Source organism: Oryx dammah, unplaced genomic scaffold (genome assembly GCF_014754425.2).
Source record: "Oryx dammah isolate SB20612 unplaced genomic scaffold, SCBI_Odam_1.1 HiC_scaffold_2, whole genome shotgun sequence".
Classification (NCBI taxonomy): domain Eukaryota; kingdom Metazoa; phylum Chordata; class Mammalia; order Artiodactyla; family Bovidae; genus Oryx; species Oryx dammah.
The window spans coordinates 140,032,567-140,046,909 of NW_024070186.1; positions in this window are offsets into that span (position 1 = coordinate 140,032,567).

Consider the following 14,343-nt stretch of genomic DNA (forward strand, 5'->3'; position numbering starts at 1 on the left):
TCCCAGATGGCTCAGTGGTAAATAATTCACCTGACAGTTTAGAGGATGCAAGAGACTTGGGTTCAGTCCCTGGGTAAGGAAAATTCCCTGGAGAAAAAAGAACTCCAGCATTCTTGCCTGGAAAATCCCATGGACAGAGGAGCCTTTCAGGCTACAGTCCATGGATTGGACTGTAGTCCACAAAAGAGTTAGACACAATGGAGAACAGCACATACACTCAACATATGAGTACCTTAAGAGAATTTGTCTCTACCATCTCTCCAGTTTTTATTCTGTAATATTTGGACTCAGCCCGTCTTATTGGTTCTCATTTATCATTAGTATTGCTTGAAGGGTAGGTTTACATGGCTTGTATTTTACAATACTAGATAGGGTATGTCCCTAATCAGACAGAGTGTCTGTTCTGATAATTCGTTTGAGAAAGCTGTGCATGTTCAGTCACTTCAGTTGTGTCTGACTCTTTGTGACCCTATAGACCATAGCCTGCCTGGCTTCTCTGTCTGTGGGATTCTCTAGGTAAGAATAGCAGAGTGGGTTGCCATGCTCTTCTTCAGGGGATCTTCCCAATCCAAGATCGAACCTACATCTCCTGAGTCACTGCAGATGGATTCTTTATGGCTGAGGCACCAGAGAAGCCTGTTGAGAAAGCTGTAGCCACTTCAAATAAAGCCTGTTCAAATTTACCACCTCTTCTAGTTTTTACCTTAATCTCATCAACCCTTGTATTCCTAACTGTAGCCTTCATCTAGCATTTATTAGCAGTTTCTTGTTTCAGAACACTAGGTAGAGCACGCATTTCACAGTCAGACATAATATCCATAGACATCCATCCTCACAGAACATTTAGGCAAAGCAGATGCAACCTCTTCACACAGAAACTGTTTAAGCATTGTAATTTTCTTTGAACCTTCCACCTTAATCCTATCAGCTCTTTTACTTCTGTATTTGTTAAATCTGATTGAAGCCCGTGTCAGTGCTGGTCCCACGAGTTTTGGTACCAAAATGCAAGTGGCTCCTATGTCAAGAAATCCCAGAAACTTTTCTTTCCACCCCTTGAAAATTATGTCCACTCAAGTATAAAAGGCTTTGCATCTCCAGCAGGGTTTTTTGCTGAGACACCCACGTCCTTTTGTCAATCATTATCTTGATTAATCTGTCCAATTATGGCATCAAGTATTTCCAGGTTCAGTTTCTCATTGAAATATTTGCCTCTTCATTTTGTTTTAATTCCTCCAAACATGAGCATGTAGACTTGTTCCAGTTCTTTTTTAATGCTGGAAAGCCAGCAGGGATTTTCTTTGGTCCACTCTTGGTCCACTTAATACACTACTATTGAATGTTGTCTTCAACAGTGGTCTATTAAGACTTTTGTTTCAGCAATATCAATGTCCATTTTATTCATCCCATTTTAAATAAATTATCTAAGAAGTCCCACCCTTTTGGAATGGCTGTTTTGACTCTCTTCTTCTTCTTTTTTTTTCACTCCTGGCAGTGTTTCCTTTACTCACCCCATTTCTTAGTAACCTTTTAAAAGTTTCTACCCTTCCAGGATAAGTACCTCAACTCTCACCACGTGAAATCTGTGCTTGGTCTAGCATCAAGGTTTGACTCAGCATTTTCTTACATTTTACCTGTTACAGGTAATAATAGCCAACAATGGATTGTATGTTTAGCGTACTTCTTTTTATTTTGCATTTCTTTTAGTTATCCAGTGAGTGAAGTCTTTGCAAGTCTTGTCTACAACCATTTTGAAATATCACTGGTAAATTTTACTTTTAGTGAGTGATCACAATGCAGCTGAATTTTCATAAGATGGTTACTAGGTAGCCATCCAGGGATGGGATTTCTCATCATCTATCTTCATATTCTTTCTCTTTATAAACCACATGTTACTCTGAGCCAAGGCTGTTCTAGAAAATTAAATTTGTTTACTAACACCAAAAGAGAGGTTTTTTTTTTTTTTTTTTCCTGGTTCTTGACACTAAATACATGGTGTTTTTTCTAGCACCACTTATTTAATTTTCTAAACCCAGTGTGTTCAACAATTCAGATCAATTCTGACACTCTCTACCTGGAGTTAGCATCAGATCTCACAAGATAAGGAGCTCAGTCCAAGACTGCCTCAGTTCCAGATTCCAATCAGGAGTCGTGGGCCATTCATACCTCTGACCCAGCGACTGTATATGAGGTTCAACCTCCTCAGGTTCACAAAACTCAGGAAAACATTTTACTTGCATTTTCCAGTGTTATTAAGGATAGACCTCAGAAGTAGCCAAAATGAAAGTGATTCAAAGGGAAAATTAAGGAAAGAGGGGTCATGAGGCTTCTGTGCCCTCTCCAAGGACATCATCCTTTTGGTCCCTCAGTGTGTTCATGAACCTGGAGGCTTTCAAACCCTATCATTTAGATATTTTTATGAAGATATCATTGGCTGTTGGTGATTATCTCAGTCTCTAGCTTCTCCTTTCCACCAATTTGGAGGTGGGGTTGAAAACCTCAAGCTTCTAATCAAGACATGATCTTTCTGGCAACCAGCCCCCTACCTGAAGCTATCTAGAGGCCCAGTTACCAAGGGTTGCCTTGTTAGAATAAAAGGGCAGGTTGTCCAGTGGATAATACTTGGGCTCCCAATGCAGGGAGTATGGGTTTGATCCCTGATCAAGAGTTTAGATCCCACATGTCTTGGAGTCAAAAAACTGAAACATAGCAAAGAAAAAAAATAAATTCAATAAAGACTTAAAAAAGCCTCTATCATAGATAGCACTCAGGAAATTCAGTTTTTTAGGAGCTCTGTTTTTAGGAGACAGGAAAGGAGAGACACAGATCAAATACCTTTTTATGATATCACAACTACATACCAAGCCATCAAATTAGCTTATCACAAACAAAGTGCAATACTCAGGCACAAATAAATGTACTTATACAAACACACACACATACACACACACACATACACACATATAGTATACTGTTATAACTCCTGACCAAGTATTCACAATTGCCTATTTCTTCTCCTCTGCTTTGTCTTGACTAAACTTTATTCTGGCTTCTCTTTCCCCACAGGTCCCTGAACTTTGGCTTATCCTCCTCCCTGGGGAAAAGTCTAAGATGCAGAATATGCACCACCACCCCGCCCCCCACCATCAGCTTATCCCTAGATCAACAGACCCAGCAGACACATTCCTGTCAAATCTCTCTATACAAAAAGGTTGCACAAGCTCACCCTACATAGTTAAGGTGCATGTGCCAGGAATGATTTCAGTGAGCTGAGACTCTTACATCTTCCTGTACAAGAAAGGCACTAAATTCATTAAGTTGAGAGGTCTGGTTTCTTTAACTGACATTAGTCATTTGATGTTCCAATCATCTGTTTGTTTTGTGGGTTTTTTTTTTTTTTGGTTGTTGTTATTTATGCAAAAACTCCTGTATATCCTGGCTCTTCCCAGCACGCTAGACCTCCCTGTCCATCACCAACTCTTGGAGTTCACTCAAACTCAAGTCCATCAAGTCCGTGATGCCATCCAGCCATCTCATCCTCTGTTTTCCCCTCTTCTTCCTGCCCCCAGTCCCTCCCAGCATCAGAGACTTTTCCAATGAGTCAGCTCTTCACATGAGGTGGCCAAAGTATTGGAGTTTCAGCTTTAGCATCATTCCCTCCAAAGAACACCCAGTGCTAATCTCCTTTAAAATGGACTAGTTGGATCTCCTTGCAGTCCAAGGGATTCTCAAGAGTCTTCTCCAACACCACAGTTCAAAAGCATCAGTTCTTCAGCACTCAGCTTTCTTCACAGTCCAACTCTCACATCCATACATGACTACTGGAAAAACCATAGCCTTGATTAGATGGACCTTTGTTGGCAAAGTAATGTCTCTGCTTTTGAATATGCTATCTAGGTTGGTCATAACTTTCCTTCCAAGGAGTAAGCGTCTTTTAATTACATATCTGCAATCACCATCTACAGTGATTTTGGAGCCCCCCAAAAATAAAGTCTGACACTGTTTCCACTGTTTCCCCATCTATTTCCCATGAAGTGATGGGACCAGATGCCATGATCTTAGTTTTCTGAATGTTGAGCTTTAAGCCAACTTTTCCACTCTCCTCTTTCACTTTCATCAAGAGACTTTTTATTTATTTTTGTAATTTATTTATTTATTTTTTTAAAATATAAATTTATTTATTTTAATTGGAGGTTAATTACTTTACAATATTGTATTCGTTTTGCCATACATCAAGAGATTTTAGTTCCTCTTCACTTTCTTCCATAACGGGTAACTCCTCAATATATCCGTGTAATAAACTATAATTCTCACCTTTTAGATTTTGAATTTTTTTAGGTTACCAAATCACATCTATTATAATGTTACCCACTCTTTGTCCAACTTCTTCTTAAAAGTTTATACTAAGCTCTGCTTACTTCTCTCTCTGAAAGAAAAAAAAAAATTGTGTTTGATTTTGAGACACTTGCACATTTCTGAGCTCCTAGCTTTCTCCTATCTCATTAGTCTTTTTGAATGAGATCTCTCCTTATCTAATCCTGGATTTGTTTTTATTTGAAGCAGAGAATTTATAACACTACTATTATATCAGATGTCAATATCTGAATGAAGCCTTCCCAGATAGAATGAAAGGAATTAAAAAATTCTGTCATGAACTTGGGCAATGTAAAGTACATCATCTGGATAATTTAATTAATTATAAAAGTGAAAAAAAGTGCTTTTTTAAAGGTGATTTTTATAAACTCAGTTCTAATGTGAAGGAAAGGTAAAAACACATAATTTTAAAAGTAACATTTAACTACATACCAAGAAAAAATGTCTTAAATTTGTTTTAGTTTATTTTTGTAAAATTACATTATTTTTATTTAAGTTGTGTCTCATTTATTTAAGGGCTTCCCCTGTGGCTCAACTGGTAAAGAATCTGCCTGCAATACAGAAGACCTGGGTTCAATCCCTGGGTTGGGAAGATCCCCTGGAGAAGGGAAAGGCTACCCATTCCAGTAATTCTGGCCTGGGTAGCTCTTATCTGGCATTTGTTTAAATCTAACTAGGGACTATACAGCTCAATGTTTAAGAAAAAGTACTCAGCTACTTTAGTTTTCATTAGAATAAAAATATTAACACTTCACAAATTTGTCTGTCATCTTTGTTGAAGATCCTTTTAGTCTTATCTTTTTATTCCACTTTTACTCTTTCTAGTCTTCTCTAGTCTTCTCATTCTAATTTTACTCTATGCACTCCCAAAGCAAGCACCTTTTTTCTTTCTTTTTTCTTTTTTTTTTTTTAATATGAGCTATCTGAAATCAATATACCCTGTAGTTAAAGGGCTATAGACCAAGGGAAGCTAGTGATTCTCCACTTAAAAATAATAGTTCTAAGCAATTTTCCCATACAGCCATAAGATTACAGAGATAACATTGCTTTTTTCATAAAAGATGTGATTTGACCCCTGAAGGTGTGTGTAATAAAGCAATATAGTGGAAAAGAATATTGACTTTTTAGATGAATTTAGTTGTGTAAATAAATTTTACTATTTCATATGAAATAATATCCCTCTGCTTACTAAATTAGTATTAGTAATTTGATTGCTTAAACATTAAATATGCCAGCTAAAGCAATATATTTTCTGATAATAAGTGTTTATTGTAGGATAGCGAGAAACTTTAAATGAATCTTAAAAATGCAAAATCAGTAAAAAAAAAAAAAAACAACTTACTTTTTCTAGTGTTTTGCTTTTGTCAGTTTTTTTTCTTTAATTTTTGGCCAAGCAAAAATGTTCCACTAGATGAGATATCTATATTGTCACTTTTTGACTTTGTTAAGTCGTTATGGATTATTTGTATCAAACCAATTATTTCATAATACTAGAAAAACCTGAATGTTCATTGTTAATGAGCAAATAATTATAAAAACAGTATATTCATTCATGTGTGTTTAATCCCATTGACCTCATTGCCTAGAAAAATAAGAAACATAAACAATGAACAAAAATAAAATGTTATAAAAGTTAAACGTTATCAGTTAATAAATTCAAGCATAAAACAAATATGCCAAAAATCAACCTATGAGAAGGCCAATAATTTCCTCACTATTTCTAAGTAGACTTTTTGTCATGTGGAACTTTTCCAGCTCTTTTGCATTCATGATTTCAAAACTACTAATAATTCACATATTATTGCTAAATAAGTATTTATTTTATTTTTAAATTATGACCAGACATAAATTTAAGGTATAATAGCTGTCTTGTGTCTCTTTTCTTGTTTTTCAAAACAATACTAGATATGTGAAAAGGCACTGAAGCTTCTTAGTTATGGTTTAGTCATGAAGTTATTCCCAACTCTAGTTAAATTGAGTGAAACTCTTCAAAAATGTATTAGTGAGTCTGTGAATCATGAATCGTTTATAGAAATTAGACACCTTGGATTGACCTTCATTCTAAATTTATGACTTAGTTTAATAATAAGAGCAATTATTCTGTGTGTGAAGTTATACTATTATCAACCATCTGTACTGCTAATAAATAGTAAAATATGTAAAGATATATGCATACTTATTATCATTACAGTCTTATTTAGTACCTTAGTTATGGAAGCAAACTTTGTGTTTATATGCTTTTATATATTTCTAGTTGTCTGAAATGAACATGTATTGCTTGTGAAATTAGGAAGAATACAGGAAATGTTATTTAAAATGACAAATATATATAAATAAAGAAATTGGGAGCCTGTGAGAAGCCACTAGAGAGACCCCTGGTAAATGAGGTAAAAATCTTCCAACTTCACTGTGCATTCACTGACTGTGAGAAGGATGCTGTTTTTAAGAACCAGAGAAGTACCTTTAATAAAATGCCAAAGAATGCTCAAACTACCCCACTATTGCACTCATCTCACACACTAGTACAGTAATGCTCAAAATTCTTTAAGCCAGCTTTCAGCAATACGTGAACTGTGAACTTCCAGATGTTCAAGCTGGTTTTACAAAAGGCAGAGGAACCAGAGATCAAATTGAAAACATCCATTGGATCATTGAAAAAACAAGAGAGTTCCAGAAAAACATCTATTTCTGCTATATTGATTATGCCAAAGCCTTTGACTGTGTGGATCACAATAAACTGTGGAAAATGCTGAAAGAGATGGGAATACCAGACCACCTGACCTGCCTCTTGAGAAACCTGTATGCAGGCAACAGTTAGAACTGGACATGAAACAACAGACTGTTTCCAAATAGGAAAAGGAGTATGTCAAGGCTGTATATTGTCACCCTGCTTATTTAACTTATATGCAGTGTACATTGTGAGAAGCTTTGGGCTGGAGGAAACACAAGCTGGAATCAGGATTTCCAGGAGAAAAATCAATAACCTCAGCTATGCAGATGACACCACCCTTATGGCAAAATTGAAGAGGAACTAAAGAGCCTCTTGATGAAAGTGAAAGAGGAGAGTGAAAAAGTTGGCTTAAAGCTCAGCATTCAGAAAACTAAGATCATGGCATCTGGTCCCATCACTTCATGGCAAATAGATGGGGAAACAGTGGAAACAGTGTCAGACTTTATTTTTTAGGCTCCAAAATCACTGCAGATGTTGATTGCAGCCATGAAATTAAAAGACACTTGCTCCTTGGAAGGAAAGTTATGACCAACCTAGATAGCATATTTGGAGAAGGCAATGGCACCCCACTCCAGTACTCTTGCCTGGAAAATCCCATGGATGGAGGAGCCTGGTAGGCTGCAGTCCATGGGGTTGCGAAGAGTCAGACACAACTGAGCGACTTCACTTTGACTTTACACTTTCATACATTGGGGAAGGAAATGGCAACCCACTCCAGTATTCTTGCCTGGAGAATCCCAGGGATGGGGGAGCCTGGTGGGCTGCCATCTATGGGGTCGCACAGAGTTGGACACGACTGAAGCGACTTAGCAGCAGCAGCAGCAGATAGCATATTAAAAAGCAGAGACATTACTTTGTCAACAAAGGTCCCTCTAGTCAAGGCTATGGTTTTTCCAGTGGTCATATATGGATGTGAGAGTTGGAATATAAAGAAAGCTGAGCACTGAAGAATTGATGCTTTTGAGCTCTGGTGTTGAAGAAGACTCTTGCAAGTCCCTTGGAGACTCTGCAAGGAGATCCAACCAGTCCATCCTGAAGGAGATCAGTCCTGTGTGTTCATTGGAAGGATTGATGTTGAAGCTCAAACAACTCCAATAATTTGGCCACCTGATGAGAACAGCTGACTCATTTGAAAAGACCCTGATTGTGGGAGGGATTGAGGGCAGGAGGAGAAGGGGACAACAGAGGATGAGATGGTTGGCTCGCATCACCGACTCAATGGACATGGGTTTGAGTGAACTCCGGGAGTTGGTGATGGACAGGGAGGCCTGGTGTGCTGTGGTTCATGGGGTCGCAAAGAGTCGGACACAACTGAGTGACTAAACTGAACTGAAGTACACCTGCCAGTACAAATTATAAACACCAGGTTAGTATTTCTATTGACTCTGATCCACTAACTGAACTTACAAAGTAGATAATATGTTTATTAATATTACTGAATGTTAAAGATAAGAATGGAGATAGATTGATCTTTTTACATATCTAATTTTGATTGAAGTAAAAGTACAGATAGCCAAGTAATAATGTAAAAACAAAATTTCCAAATAAAAAAACATGGGATCAACTTTGTAGCCTTATGACTTGCAGTATTCATTCCAAAATATTCATATGAGATAAAATGCACATTAAAATACGTTAAGGTCACTAAATATTTCTGGATTTGGTTCTATGGCTCAGCCAGTAAAAAATCTACCTGCAATGTGGGAGACCTGGATTCAATCCCTGGGTTGGGAAACTCCCTGGAGGAGGGCTTGGCAACCCACTCCAATATTCTTGCCTAGTGAATCCCAATGGACTGAGGAGTCTTGTGGGCTACAGTCCATGGAGTCTCAAAGAGTCAGACATGATTGAGTGACTAAGCACTCTAAGACTTAGTCTGAAGTAGTATTCACATAAATGAATCTCCAAAATATAAGTAAAGAAACATGAAGGAATTTCCTTGTAGATATAGATATATTACACTCTCACTAATAAACTAAACAAAATGGTGCCTATTTTGTTCAGTTAATTCATTGTTAAGTTATCAATCAGTTATCTCCAGTTAATTCAAAGTCTTACAGAAAGATAGTATCTATCCTTCATTTTGCAGAGAAAGCTTGAGCTTAAACCAGCTCTCTGATTAGATCATTTAAAGTATGTAATAGAATATGGAGACAGATTTTTTTTTTTTTCATTTAACCTAAATTCTGGACTCAACAATGCTCTCTCATGTTGCTATAATGTCAGGATGAGCAATGAACTTGGTTTAACTAGGAATTGTTTTCAAGTAAAAGTTAGACTCTTGGTACTCAAAGATAGTCCATTAGCAAGAATGTCAGCAGCAGCTGGAAGATTATTAAAAACTCAAAATTTTACATTGAAACTTATTAAAATTACTGTTCCCTGAAATTATGGACTTGGAATTCACATTTTAATAAGATCTTCATATCCTATGTTCACATATCAAAAGTTGAGGAGCACCAGGTTATGTGACTCTCATAAGGGATGCCTTTAAAAGAATCCTGTTGTCAAATATGTAATTGAAAAGAATATGCTTTAAAGTCTTCCCCAATCCTAGACTCAATTGGATTTTCTGAAAAGATAAATGAAACAAATCTTAAAATTCCACCTCTCTTATCTGAGGGAAAATAAATTGTGTAACTTACTTGTTTTTCTTTGTTGGTATTTTGTCTAAAAAAAATCAAATTAAAAAGTATAAAATGAAATTTTCATTTTCTGTCACTTCCAAAGTGTAAATGAAATCTTCAGAAAAGGCAACAAAAACCACTTGAATAACATACAATCAGTTTAGGCAGATACACTTTGCCTTTAATATCAAAAATATAAATCAACCACATTTTCTAACATGCAGTGACTTTCAGAATTCAATGAATTTTTGTCAATGTCGGCTCACAGTGAACACTCTCATACCTCTTCCTGTTGCTCCATTCCCCAAGCTATTATCCTTCTTCAAACCACAATCATTTATCATCTGAATTTCCACAGTATGTCCTAACTAGTTTCTGAATTTTTTACCTTTGTTCCCTGGGATCCACTGTGGATGTTGTAACCATCATAAAATTTTTGAAGTAGAGAACAGATTGTTACCATTTCGCTTAAAACCTTTACAGTGCTGTCAATTTTCAGAAGATGCTCAAACTTTCTGAAGCCTATAGTGACTATTCCTAGTCATTATAACCCAGTTCTACTTTTGCTGCCTTTCTGCATCCATCTCCTTGCGTACCGTATGCCAGGCATATTGATTTCTTGCCACTTTGCCAAGTAGCTTCTCAGCTTTGGCTTGGGGTAGTTAACACTTTCCTTACCTTAATCGATATATAACACACACTTTCACTTCTTCTTATCCTAAGTGCCACTTCACTTAATTTGATGGGATGGGAAGCCAGCCCATCCCAGTATCTCAGAAATACAGTATCTCAGAAATACAGTATCTCAGAAATACAGCTTCTGTGGATTCCATAGTGCCGTGTGCTTCTCTACCTCTGCACATATTAGAGTAAATCACTCAGTTACTTATAGCAGGTTTTAAAAATATTATTTCAAGTTTCTTACAGCAAATTACCTCTAAGAAATAAACTGATTTTTTTGCTAAAAAGCAGTGTTTAATATAGATGATTATAAGACCAAAAACAAATAGAAATTAAATAAACTACATTGATAAAAAATGCATAGGAACTTGGAGGCTGGGTTAAACACCAAAAGAGGGGAAACTGCTAAAATGAAAATAACCTAAGAATCAATGTCTGGAGCTAGAATTTATGTGGAAACTTGATTTTGAGAAATATTTGATTTGCTGGGTGATTGAAATAATTGATACAGGACAATTATTAATAAAGAACAATGTTCTTTTAAGCAATAATAATAATAATAATAAGATTTAAAGTGTTTACTTATAAAGTGTGTGGTGCAAAAGATTTTTGCTGTTTCCAAACTTCTATTACATTTTATCTACTGATGAGAACTGTGTTTAACAGCTGAATTGGCAAGGGACTAATAAGTGAGATATAACAGTGAAAGCTTGGAAACAGAAATGAGAACAAGAACTTAAGAAAGAGGGAACTCTTATAATACTTGGAAAAATGTATGGAGTCTTCTATAAGACATATCTTAGGAAACATGAACAAATTTCATTAAATCTCAAAAGACAATTTAACCTCAGTTGATAATCTAATTTAGTGATAGTTGTATTCCTCAATAGATTTGTTTTCTATTGTAATTTTAGTTAACATTTAGTACCTTTCTTGGATTCAGAAAACTATACAGTGAAAACTGTAAAATAAATAAGTGATCACAGATACATTTAAAGAGAATTTGATTTTAAGAGAATGCTTTGTTCCCAAACCCTATCATTACTAAGATTGGTGACATCAAAACTTTCAGCTTTAAAAAAAAAGTACCTAAACATTTTGCCCATGAAAAATGAAAATGCTTATTATATTTAGAAAAAATGTATCTAAGTTATTAATGGGTTTTGTTCTTATAGTTCTGATACTATATGTTTCAGTGTTACCTGAAAGGTAGTAATGACAACCAAGAAGTTAAGCTCCTACAGGAAAAGAATTTTATAACTTCTTCACTGCTATATTCTCTGTACCCAGAAGAATGCTAGGTAAAGTACAGTGATTTATTTAAAATTATTAAATGAATGTATGAAAAAATTGAACTTCCTAGCTCAACAAGTTGTAGATTTCTTCACTAAATCACTAGGAGGAATGTGAAGAAATTTTAGAAAATCTAAAAGAACTGGGATGTTTTCAGATAGAAGAAAACAAAAATATAAAAATACAATGGAGAGTAGCTCTCACTTTCCCATTCTTTATTATGTATTATATCACAGTAGTTGGCATTGAGGTTTTTGAGGAAGCAAAAGCATGGAGGAAATACTCAGAGTGTAAGTCCTGGCACTGCAAAGGGTAAAATTTTCAGTCAAAAACCAAACACATCATGAAATCTACATTACTGGAGAGGATATCTCTTGACTTGGGGACCCCAAGTAGTTAAATTTAAAAAAAAATCCATTGAATGTATGTAATGTTAATGAGTGGGCTTGTCTGGTGGCTCAGCAGTGAAAAAAAATTCTGCCTGGCAATACAGAAGTCGCAGGTGTCAGATTTCATCCCTGGACTGGGAGGACCCCCTGGACAGGAAAATGGCAACCCACTCAAGTATACCTGCCTGGGAAATATCATGGACAGAGGAGCCTGATGGGCTACAGTCTATTGGATCACAAAATGTCGGACATGACAGAGAAGCTAAACAAGAACATTAATATTAATGAACATCTGCAAGGCTGTGATTTTCTAGAATTCTCAATATCTATGTGCAATCAATAGTATTAATTGGATTTTGATGTATTTAATTTTAATTAATGTTGAAAGAGTAAAGAGGAGAGTGCCAGCTATCTATATTTTGATAGCTGGGAACTAAGCCATCTACATAATAGGTGGTGTCCAGTGCAGGCTTCTTTTCAAAATTGTTAGAAATTTCAGCACATCAACAGGAGTACGTTAAACCAAGTATGGAGCTCTTGTACATACAGGCCTGTGACAATGGTCCTGGTTGGGAGTAATGCTAAGTGCAATGGGATATGCTAAAATGGTGATTTATGCTTTAGTATCTTTGACACAGAAGCGATTTACATGAGAATCTAGATGAGTAATAGTTCAGTGTTATATTTTGTCTTCACGTTAACTTCCTTCAATACTGAATTCAACTGCATCTTTTTCCTTTTGGAAATGGGAAAATTAGAGACAGTGGTAGACACTATTTTATAATTTATTCTCTGATTGAAATTAACTTGAACACCAAAATAATGAGGCAAAGATAATTAACATTTACTTACTAATGCTACAGCTACATAGACAAATTAATCATAAAGTGAAATCTTCATTATCATCATAAATTCATGTGTAATTAATGAAATAATTAATAAAATGAAGTAACTTGTCAAAGGATCACATAATCAGTAGGTGACTAACAATCAACACACAAAATTTGTTTAATATGAGGAAGGAGATGCTTCTCTGATTCTTTCTATATCAGATTAGTCTAGCCTCCTCTCTCTTTTTTTCCTATCAGGCCCCAAGAGAACAGAAGTTGTTAATATGATTGATTATAGCCTTGGGAATTAACTTTATATTAAAAAGCTCAAAGCTCTATGATTCTCTCCCCCCATCTCTTTCTCTGTTTCAGTATTATATAAATTCAGACTCGATGATATACATTCATGTTGGGAGACCCCATTTACGCTTTAAACATAAATCTCCTTGTACTGAGCTCTGCATTGGTATACTGACTTCTTGTGAAGCATTATTTGCTATTGTTATCTCAGCTGAGAGAATGGAATGATTGGCAGGGTAGTGTTTATGTCCTTGGGAATCTTTAGTCAAGCATCCAGTCTCAGCCTTTACTTTCAATATCTTAGAGGTACAGTAGCCAAATAACTTCTCAAGTTGGCATGATTTGTACTCAAATCAGGGTCTGAAACTTACTGGTGATGTCTGGCAAGTCGTCACTTAACCCCTCTATGTCTGTTATCATATTTATAAAGTAGGTGCCATCAATTCCATAGTTTCATATTCTGGATTAAATGAGGTAATGAATGTACAGTGCCTAAGTGTAAAGTTCACTCTGCTTGACACAGACAGTGACAACAGTAATATTTGGGAGATGTTCTGTATTAATCAGAGTTCTCCAGAGAAACAAAACCAAGAGGGTACATATATATATATACTTATATATTATAGGATATATATGTATTATAGGATATATATTTAATACTATATAGTATATGTTATATATAATTTTATGTGTTTATATAAATATATACAATGTGTATATATGTGTAAATATATGTATACAAAATAAAATTTTTTGCTCAAAGAATTGTTCGATATAAATCTACCACAATAGTAACTGAGAAGACACATGCATTATTTAGCTAATGGTATTTTATTTTATAAAGAAATGAGATTTAAGAAAAATCTCCCATTAAGTACTTAGTATAAAGAAGATCAAAAAACAAATATTCAAAAATGAAACCCTAATTTTATATTTGTCAAATCTTAGTAGATGCTCTTAAGGAGCCTCACCTAACTGATAAACTTACTTAGGCAGTTAGAAGTACATTTTACAGATAATTAATTTTGAAATACCCATCATGACTGACTTCTACTTGAAAGCAGATTTTCGCCTACTATCTTTCTCCTATATAGACATAATGGCCAATTTATAACACCTGT